This window comes from Sparus aurata, chromosome 2, assembly GCF_900880675.1.
Source record: "Sparus aurata chromosome 2, fSpaAur1.1, whole genome shotgun sequence".
NCBI lineage: Eukaryota > Metazoa > Chordata > Actinopteri > Spariformes > Sparidae > Sparus > Sparus aurata.
The window spans coordinates 32898847-32909815 of record NC_044188.1 but is presented as its reverse complement, the minus strand read 5'-3'; the positions used below and the strand labels follow the sequence as shown (position 1 = coordinate 32909815).

Genomic DNA, 10969 nt, shown 5'->3' with positions numbered 1-10969 from the left:
AGTGTTGTGCTTTTCCAGTCTACTGTCTACTGGAAAAGCGCTATAGAAATGTAAGCCTATTTACCAATGTTGTTCTGGGAGAATGAACCAAAGTGATTTTACCATTAGTGTCACCATAGGATCATAAAATCAAATCAACAACATCTAATTCTGATTATCTTGAAGTTTACTATATTCAAGCACTCCTCTGGAGCGTCCACTTGCTGTATAGTGTATTTTAATAGTGTAGGGTAGAACGCTATAATGTTTTCTGGGCACAGTGATGCTCTTACAGGTAAACTATGTTTTATTACAGCTTGAGTTTCTCTTCTTCTGCAGCTGAACACCTCCAAGACAAAGGAGATTGTAGTGGACTTCAGAAGGAAGAAACCACATCTCCAACCTGTGTCCATCGAGGGGGTCGATGTGGAGGTAGTCAGGACCTTTAAATATCTGGGGCTGCAGCTGGACGACAAGCTGGACTGGACAGCAAATATGAACACTTTACACAGGAAAGGGCAGAGCCGTCTGTACTTCCTAAGAAGGCTTGGGTCCTTCAACATCTGCAGAAAACTGTTGTAGATGTTTTACCAGTCTTTGGTGGCCAGCGTCCTCTTTGGTTTGCTGGGGAGGAAGCAGCAAGAAGAGAGACGCCGGCCGACTGGACAGACTAGTGAGGAGAGCTGGCTCAGTATTGGGCACAGAGCTGAACTCTGTGGTGACGGTGGCAGAAAGAAGGACCCTGGACAAACTGCTGTCCATATTGGACAACACCCACCACCCTCTGCACAACCAGAGGAGTGTGTTCTGTGGCAGACTGCTGTCCCAGTCCAGCTCCACCAACAGACTCAGAAACTCTTGCGTCCCCCTCGCCATCAGACTGTCTCAGTAAAGGCAGGGAGGACAATGGATAATAGACAATGGACAATTTCTACCTCTATTTGCACATCCATTTGCACTGTTTCACTTTCATTTGTACTGTCTACCATTTTGCACTGTTTACTGCAGCTACAGTTCATTTTATATATATATATATATATATTTATATATATATATATATATATATATATATATATATATATATATATATATATATATATATATATATATATATATATATATATATATATATATATATATACACAGTCAAATTTTTCACTGTAAATTACTGGCTACTAGTTGCATTACTTTCACAGTAATTTTACAGTAATTTATTGTGAATATTTCACAGTAATTTACTGTACATGTTTCACAATAATGTACTGTAAATATTTCACAGTAAAATACAATGCATCTACAGCTGTATACTGTAACTTCACAGTAGTCATGCCCATGGAATTACTGTGATATAGCAGTATGTAGCTGTGGAATTACAATATCTTGCTGTATGTAAATTACAGTAATTGTAAAGTAAATTTTTACTGTAAAAGTAATGCAACCAGTAGCCAGTAATTTACTGTAAATTTACAGCTTAAATAATACTGTAACATATTGCAAATTTGACTTGTTACCTGTGATTTTACCACACAAACATGCTTTGGATTTGCTAAATTAAAAGTCAAAACAAAAACAAAGACAATACTCATTTTAATTTTTTAATAATTATAAAACTATCACATTCAACAATTTACAAGAGCTGTCTCTGAACATAAACATGAACATGAATTTTCATTTTTAAAGAGCAGATTCAGCTATTAAGTGCTGATTCATTCCCTGTCTAATGTCAATATTGATACCAGTATTGATGTGTTACATGGCTGGGGTAGTTATGTTATCAGGTTACAAATCAAAATCATACTTTGGTATCACCAACTGAATCTATGAATCAATCAATCAATATTAAATCGAATCAATATCAAATTGTGATTAATAGATAGCAGGAAATTGGTTACCATACTCAACCCACACGTCAATTTACAACTCTAAACATATACAGTATAAACAATACAGTATAAACAATTTACAACTTATGAACATATACAATATGAACATTCTTACGCCAACTACGTAACAATTTCATATTTACATTGACCACTCAAAGTTAACTAGTTTACTTTGGAGCGTGCTCACGTGTCGATTGATGCCTCCACGCATCTCTTTTGAATTTGAGCCCATCTCAGGGTTAATGCCCAAGAAGCACCTGTAAACAATAAAGCAAAGACAACTTTAAGTTTCACAGATTTAATATTGCATTGTTTATCCAAGGCACATGCAGTGGTGCCCCTTCTTCTTTAACTAAATCCGACCTACACCAAAAAAATTTGTATTGAAAGCCAAGCACGATGACAGTTTTTGTATAGCTTCAGCCTTTAAAAAACTCAAAATGCTGCCCGGTGCAAATTTACATAAGCAGTTAACAAGTAGCTCAGCTGATGTTAGCAAACAGTCCAGATTGTGAACTTAAATTTACACCCTGCTAAAAATATGACACTGGACATGTCGGAATACACACATTTAACAAATACAATCAATCTATATAGAGATCTCTGACTAAAAGCAGCTTTCCACTGATGTGAGCATCAATGTGCAAGTTAGTGTGTATGTATGTTATGTTGACAGTCCGTTTGCTAAAGTCAGCTGGGTGGAAAAAGTGGTTTGCAGCATGCTCTGCTAAGAAATGACTCTCGTGTCAATTATTTTGTAATAGGCAACTATAAAACAAATAGAATTCACCAATCTCATATTTATTGTATACTGAAGATCGGATGATTTGGATTGATGGCTGATCTATAGGGGATTCGTTAGTGATATAGTTCCAAACCAAATTTTAGTCAGATACCAACTACTGGTGCACTACTGCTTAAGCTCAGATTCAGAAAAAAAAATATAATATTATATATAAAATATTGGGGGAAAAAACATGTCAAGAGACCAATAAACAAGTTATGTGAAATGATCATGTAGTGACTTTTTTGTTCATTTTCAAAATAACCACATACAGCTCGAAATATCAATATAAAATCCAGATATCAACAGTACCTTGGACAATCAAGCAGGGGGTGCTTGGTAATATCACTGTCCTCTGCACATCAGCGGCTGTGGCGCACGGCTGTAAAATAAGTAATAACATAGCATTGTAGCGTATTCAACATGGTGCATAAAAGACGTGTCACTGGTTCTAATGATTTAGAGGTTAATCAGAGCAAATGTTATGTGTCAACATATGAATGAATGCGATTAAATTACTGACTATAGGCTTAATTTGATCCAAATGTCATTTGCTAGTTTGATGAGACATTCAGTGGTGGATCAAAGTACAATATCAAGAAGAGAACCACTTGATTTTCTCAGATTATTTACAGTTCTATGTGCTATTTTTACCTCAACAGCCTGCTCCAGGGATCACTGTCCTTGTTTAAACTGCCTCTGAAAAAGAATGGAGAGCAATTAGTGACAGATCATATACTTTAAGCTGGAAAAGATTAGTAGTCAATCAAATACTCATGCTTATCCCTCCCATCGATATGACCACCAAATGAAAGCATATGATTTGAGCTTTCCAAAGATATGTTACTTCTCTGTGACGCAAAGCTTCGTGGAGAAAAACGGCTTTGTAATAACTTAGTTGCTGCAGCTGGAGGCTAACGTTAGCTTACTTTAGCTTTGACTTTCGCTAATTCGCGGCGAAAACATCGCGTATTCTCGGTCAAATAACTCACACACTATGCCTCCTAACGACATGTGGAGACGAATAGATGAAAACACACAATTTGAACTTTCCAAAGATATAAGTTACTTGTCTATGAGGCAAAGCTTTGCGGAGAAAAACGGCTTTGTAATGACTTAGTTGTTGCAGCTGGAGGCTAACGTCAGCTTACTTTAACTTTGACTTTTGCTAATTCGCGGCGAAAACACCGCGTATTCTCGGTCAAATAACTCACACAGTATGCCTCCTAACAACATGTGGAGACGAATAGATGAAAACACACAATTTCCAAAGATATTAGTTACTTCTCTATGAGGCAAAGCTTTGCGGAGAAAAACGGCTTTGAAATGACTTAACAGCCAAAAAAATGGAGCATGAAGTGACGTTACCTCGATCCAAAGATCGTTCATTTACTAACATTAACTCACACAACTAATATAAAGTTGTTACAAGCTGCCTAAAATGTAATGATGTTAACCTTACCTTCGAGCTCTTCTATCGGTGTGTGTCGGGTCGTAACATTATCCACCATGGATGTATGTAAGAGAACAGTATCTTATCCATCCGTATCCACCTGACGTCTCTTCTTGGTCCCACAATGCAGTGCGGTTCAAGCGCGATTCAAATTTTACAATAATTTGTTGTGTTATCACAGAGGATGGTTTGACTACAGTATTTTACTGTGGAATATTACAGTAAAATGTTGTTAAAACCTGGCATCAGTTTTTTTTTTACAGTAATTTACTTGATTTCACAGAAAATTCTAAATTACAGTATTATATTGTGATTATATATTATATAAGAGATTTATATTTATTTAGATTATATATAAATAATACTCTATATTTTATCTTTTATTCTATTTTCAATTCTATTCTTAAGGTTGGGGTTTTTAATTTTACTTTAATGTATGTTTAATGTATGTCTAATGTATGTATTGTATTTTCTATGCTACTGGACACTGGATTTTCCCTCGGGATAAATAAGTCTGTCTATCTATCTATCTATCTATCTATCTATCTATCTATCTATCTATCTACAAACGCTGAGTAGATGCATTAAACAAATGAATGATTGGATGTGTCAGAGTTTTCTTCAGTTAAACAAAGATAAGACTGAAATAATTGTTTTTGGATCCAAGGAAGAACACCTAAAAGTCTCTGCTCAGCTACAGTCTGTAATGTTGGAAACTACAGACCAAGCCAGAAACATCGGTGTAATTATGGACTCAGACCTGAATTTCAGCAGCCACATTATGACAGTTACAAAGTCTGCCTACTATCACCTAAGAATATAACCAGGATAAGAGGACTTATGTCTCAGCAGGATTTGGAGAAACTTGTTCAGGAATTTACCTTTAGCAGACTCGACTACTGTAATGGTGTTCTTACAGGACTCCCTAAGAACTCCATCAGACAGTTGCAGCTGATTCAGAACGCTGCTGCTCGAGTCCTAACACGAACCATAAAAATAGATCACATCATTCTGGTTCTTAGATCTTTACACTGGCTTCCTGTCTATCAAAGAATAGATTTCAAAATCCTGCTGTTGGTTGATAAAGCACTGAATGGTTTCGGGCCAAAACACATTTCTGATCTGCTGCCACGTTATGAACCATCCAGACCTCTGAGATCGTCAGGTACCGGTCTGCTTTCAGTCCCCAGAGTCAGAACTAAACATGGAGAAGCAGCTTTCAGTTACTATGCACCACATATTTGGAACAAACTCCCTGAAAATTGCAGGTCTGCTCCAACTCTCACCTCTTTTAAATCAAGACTTAAAACATTTCTTATTGCCACTGCTTCTAACTGAAGCAATTCAAGTCTTTGAACTGCATTGTGACTTTTATTCTACAGTCTTAGCTTTTCTATTTTAGGATTCTTGTTTTAATTTTTGTTTCTTAATGTTTTTACTTGTTTTGATGTCTTTTTAATGCAATTTTTAATGTCTTTTAATGTAGTTTGTATGCGCCTGTAAAGCACTTTGAGTTCCCTTGTGTCTGAATTGTGCTATACAAATAAACTTGCCTTGCCTTGCCTTGCCTAAAGTAGGATGTCTGCACAGAGCCCAAAGCATACTAAAAGACAACACCCACCCAGCCACAGTCTGTTCCGCCTGTTCCCATCTGGCAAGAAATACAGAAGTATCCGCTGATGTACCATCAGACTATATAGCTTATAGCAGATATAGAATTTATTGCTACAGGGACATTCGCTCAAAATTCAGTTCTAAAATCTCGGTGTTGTTAAAGCTTGAATTAATAGTAATTTTATAACTACAAGTTGTTTCCCTATCAAACAAGTCTGGTAAAAGCATCACTTGGAGAATTATAAAATAATTTTATCATGGGGTTCCTAGAAATTGCTTTTTTGCAGATTGAAATGGGGATTAAGAATGGGGATGATATATCCCTGCATAGCAAGCTAGCTACCTCGCCACAAATAGCGAAAAAGAAAAATGTCAACAAGCACGAATGAGGTAGGAGCTAAATAAACAAATTAAATAAACAAAATAATGACATTTAATGATAGATAGAAAGAGTAGATACATAGAGTCAAATCTTATAGTTGGTGTGCTTCCAACATGAGTTCTGTCTTGTGATATCTATGTGGTTGCAGAGTGTGAATGGATGTATTCATGTATTGTATGTTGGTTAATGTGCCGTGAAAACTATCACAAAGGAAGTTAGGTAAGGAGTTCATCCTGAAGGAGGTTGATGAAGTCTCTTCTGTGTTTAAGTGTTTAGACCTTAAGTTTACACGTGACTTGTGACTGTTACAAATGGAAGGTATTGTTCCTAATTATTATAAAGGCTGAGGAAAGATTGCCCCTCCTCAGTCAACATATGCTCCGTTGGTGTGTGACTTTTGCTCGCAAGCGATAGAGAACGCCTAGAAGAAATATTGTGTCAGAGCTTGGTGTTTGACCAATTCTCATCTGCACTAGACAAGTGACTGATTTACAGTTGCCACGACACCCTACACCCCTAAATGTGACATCAGCTTACACAAATTAAGTGAAATTAAAGAGGCGATTCAGTCTCCTTATCATGCCAATGGCCCAAGAAGGGCCAGTTCAACTTGTTGTGGGATATAATGAACATTTTAGTCACTTTAAACCAGGAGCAGTTCTTATTTGGAGACAGATTCAAACCTATATACTTGAGCATTTTATTGTTTTTCTATATTTGTTACGGCCTCTCCAAGTGAGGTCATCTCAACCTCAGCACCGCTTAACCACACGTCTTAGATCTCTCATGAAAACCAGTCCATTAATTTGTGAAAAACAGAGGGAAAGAGAAAAGAAAGAAAAGGAGGAGCTACAATCCCTCTACTCCTAACATATTGTATATAATATTTTTTTATTGTTCCTTTATTTGCCCTTGTATTTTGATTGTATTTGTACTTGAATGTACCTGCTGCTACAATAACTTATTTATCTATTTTCACTTCATGCTTTATTCACATTAGGTCCTATTTATAGAACATAAAATAATTTGTAACCTCTGATCTGTCAACAGTGAGAACATTTTGCTCCAAAAAGGAAAATGGTCTTGAAAGTCAAAGCCAGTCTTTTAGCATTTGGCCAAGTATTCATAAAGTCATCAGTATTGATCAATAATGCTGTAAAGCCCTTGCAAATATATTAGGGTCATCATGAACTATGGGGCAGGAAAAATCATGTTCACTGCCCTTTTAAGTTTCACATTTTGACTGCAGAAGTCTGGATCGAGCTGACAGCTTTGACTTGGTCCAATACATCTCTCTATAAAAGCAAGGAATCTCTGTCTGTCTGTCTATGTGTGTGTGTGTATGTGTGCCTCAAATATCTCTGCGGATCAGGATCAGACTGACCTGAGACTAAATTATTTCAGAAATGCTTTACGAATTCCGCTAGCATTGCTAACCATAGCCACCATAGTCACATGAGCACCAGAGCCAATCACTGCATACCGTAGCCACGTGCGCACCAGAGCCAATCACTGCAGAGCCCGACTCCACGACACACCATAAGAAACAAGCAGATTTATAGCTGCACGGCGCGAGCTGGACTGGGATTTTGCCGGCGGTTCGGTCCCGTTCTGTGCATCCAAACTGACTGTTGTGGATTAATGAGACTAAACAAGTCCGGACCGAGTCTGTTAGGGTCTGAGGAGATCCAGACACGCAAGGACAACAAACTGTGGATGTTCGTGTGCAGCTAGCTGCTAGCCCACCCCCACCACCACCACCACCACCTCCTCCTGGGTCGACGGACGTGCCAGTGCATCACGTGACCAATTTAAGATTACGTAGCAGCAAGCCGCAGCCTCCGTGAGTCTCGGTTCCGACGTATGTATTGGAGCTGCCTTCAAACTATATACCAGTTTTTAAATCGTGTTGATAGGCCAAGTAAAACCGGACTTATGATAAATAATGTCCGCCATGTTTTTTTGCGAACAGTGCGGTCACGTTTGCAGCGCGCTTGGGGCAGGAAGAAACGGTCAAAACTGGCTTCCCTCACAAATCAAGGAAGTGTTTGCTTTGTGCTACTCCTTTTCCTATTAGTGGAAAAAGGCACCCCACCAACCAATCACAGAATTAAATGGCAAACTACGTGATTTGGTTGCTTAGGAACGGGGGGAAGTTGTCGAAGGGACAGTGACGGTGACAGCGACAGAGATAGCGAGTTTTGAGAGTTGAGAGATTTGTGACATTAAGCGTGTTTGGAGTGTATTGTTAGTGTGTTATGTAGTGTTTAGTTTAGTGTGTAGTGGAGTCTGGGTTTTTTTTGTTTAATGAGGCAAAACAATGAGGAGACTGCTGAATGTTCAGCTGGCAGGAAGGAGCTGGGGGAAACATATAACTATGTATAACTTTGTAAATTTCAATTTTTTTTTAGCAAACAGCAATTTATATATTTGCATTATAAGTAATAAAAATAGTTTGTTAAACATATTTGTGGTTTTCACAGTAAAAAATCAAAATTTTATCTACACGGATTTTATGTTTTTTGTGATTTAAGGTCCATTGTGTTATAACAGTTTGTCAAAATGAAAAAATAACTGTACAGTCACACATATGAGGTTGTGCTGAAAATAATGACACCAAGCAAGGCAAGGTAAATAGTTTTTAAGGTGAAATATTATGGCAAAATCACAACAAGCCTAAATATCCCTGACGTCTCACCTTCAAACACAGTGTCATTTGGCCATCCATGAAAAAGCTGCTTAACCTCCCACTTTTCTATAGGAATGAATATTTTCTATGAGCACTGCACTAGTAATATCAATGCAAGATTCAGTCACTTTATTTAATACTTCATTACCGAATAGAGCAGGAAGTTGACTGGCATGTAAAGAGACTTGTGAAAACAAACAATTCAATCTATTTTGTTATTACAACAGTGCTATATGGTCCAAAAATGGCAAAATTGAAACTTTTCTGTTGTACTTTGAGTTTGTGGTCACAACATGGATAGGTTTCTGGCAGCAATGGATTATTAGATCATATGCCAGAATATTCTTACAAACAAACGCTAGAGAGAGAGAGAGAGAGAGAGAGAGAGAGAGAGAGAGAGAGAGAGAGAGAGAGAGAGGAAAATGTAATTGAAGATGGTTAAGGTTAAAAGGTAAGTATTACTGGACTAAAGGGATAAAGCATTCTTACTTCCTGACAAACTATTTCAGGCACCATATGTCATCAGAGGATGAATGCAACACTGACATACGTCAAAATGCAGGACTATCATGTACACATAAGCACTAACGTTACCTAGCCAGTTGGTTAGCAAATGAAACACCAGCAAAATGTCCTTTATTGTTTTCACCGTAATGACATAGTGAATAATTATTAGGCTACCATATCATGAGGTTTTCATTATTATGCTTTAACTTTTAGTTGTTCAAGAGTACAGGATGAAAGTGAAAGTAGTGGCCAGGAAATTGATTATTTAACAGAAAATGAGAAATCTGCATGTGGAGCACACTAACAGCGTCTGCAGTGGTACCGGGACAAACTATTATAGTATAAGAGCCAATTTCCTTGTTTGCTATTGTAGTTATATAAATATAATTTCTTGTTGTTAGATTACTGCTAGACCACGCCATTAGGTGCCTGCGGAAATCGAAGAGCAAACTTTTCTTGCCACAGTAAAAATGTTATTTCTGAAATGCTAAACACAAACAAATATACACTATATTGCCAAAAGAGTAGATTCCATTGGCAGCGTGCTTTACACCAACTCTTTGCATTGCACTTGCTGATGTATGGCTTGGATGCAGCTGCACGGCCATGGAAACCAATTCCATGAAGCTATCTACACACTGTTCTTGAGCTAATCTGAAGGCCACAAGAAGTTTGGAGGTCTGACTCTGCAGAAAGTTGCCGACCTCTGCGCACTATGCTCCTGAGCATCTGCTGACCCGCTCCATCATTTTACGTGGCCTACCAGTTCGTGGCTGAGTTGCTGTCGTTCCCAATCGCTTCCACTTTGTTATAATACCGCTGACAGCTGACTGTGGAATATTTAGAAGTAAGGAAATTTCACAACTGGACTTGTTGCACAGGTGGCATCCTATCACAGTACCATGCTGGAATTCACTGAGCTCCTAAGAGCGACCCATTGTTTCACAAATGTTTGTAGAAACAGTCTGCATGCCTAGGTGCTTGCTTTTATACACCTGTGGCCATGGAAGTAATTGGAACACCTGATTTAGATGTGTGAGTGAATACTTCTGTGTAGGTTAAAACATGTTGTTTTCAAGTGTTCTGAAGTGATTAGAAATGTTTAGAATACATGAGTCGGAAGCAATCATACCAAAACAAAACAAATACAAATACATTTGCATTCCGTATTTCCGTTAATGTGGAAGGCACATTAGAGCAATGTTTTGGTGAAGTGATGATGATATCCAGTCCCTGTTAAGTCCGCCTTGAATACTCTAGCTCCAGCCTTATTACTTTCACTTCCATGCAGCACTATTGAAAAACAAAACGCTGAAGTATTATATTGAAAACCTCACAATATGGTTAATAATCTTTTAATATGCTAAGTCCGTGATCATATTTGTATTTGAAGTACTTCATTTGGTGTGGGTGATTACAAGACTTTTTACGCTCAGGTGACACATTTCCAACAGAAATGACTGTCATTGCACTGCAGGATTTTTCTGATATTTTTAGAAGAAATTCCTTTTGCAGTGGCAGATGATTAAAGAGATGCAATCCGTTTATAAAAGTGTATTCAAAAAAACATCCTCGTACATACGTACCTAAGTATCTTGGGACAGAGGTCAAGCACAGCATTATCATTACAGTGCATCTCTTTGTTCTTATTCAATGGCCATCCCAACAGGTCCCCCAG

At 37.7% G+C, this 10969-nt stretch overlaps 1 long non-coding RNA gene across 1 annotated transcript; it reads right to left on the bottom strand.

Annotated features, from left to right (window-relative positions):
• Positions 1-1551: 1551 nt before the first annotated feature.
• LOC115597150 (uncharacterized) lies at positions 1552-4337 on the bottom strand. The gene is made up of 4 exons (XR_003987035.1): positions 4109-4337; positions 3301-3345; positions 2959-3028; positions 1552-2119 (listed from the first exon to the last, which is right to left on the bottom strand). It is a non-coding gene; the product is annotated as an uncharacterized LOC115597150 (long non-coding RNA).
• Positions 4338-10969: the final 6632 nt, after the last annotated feature.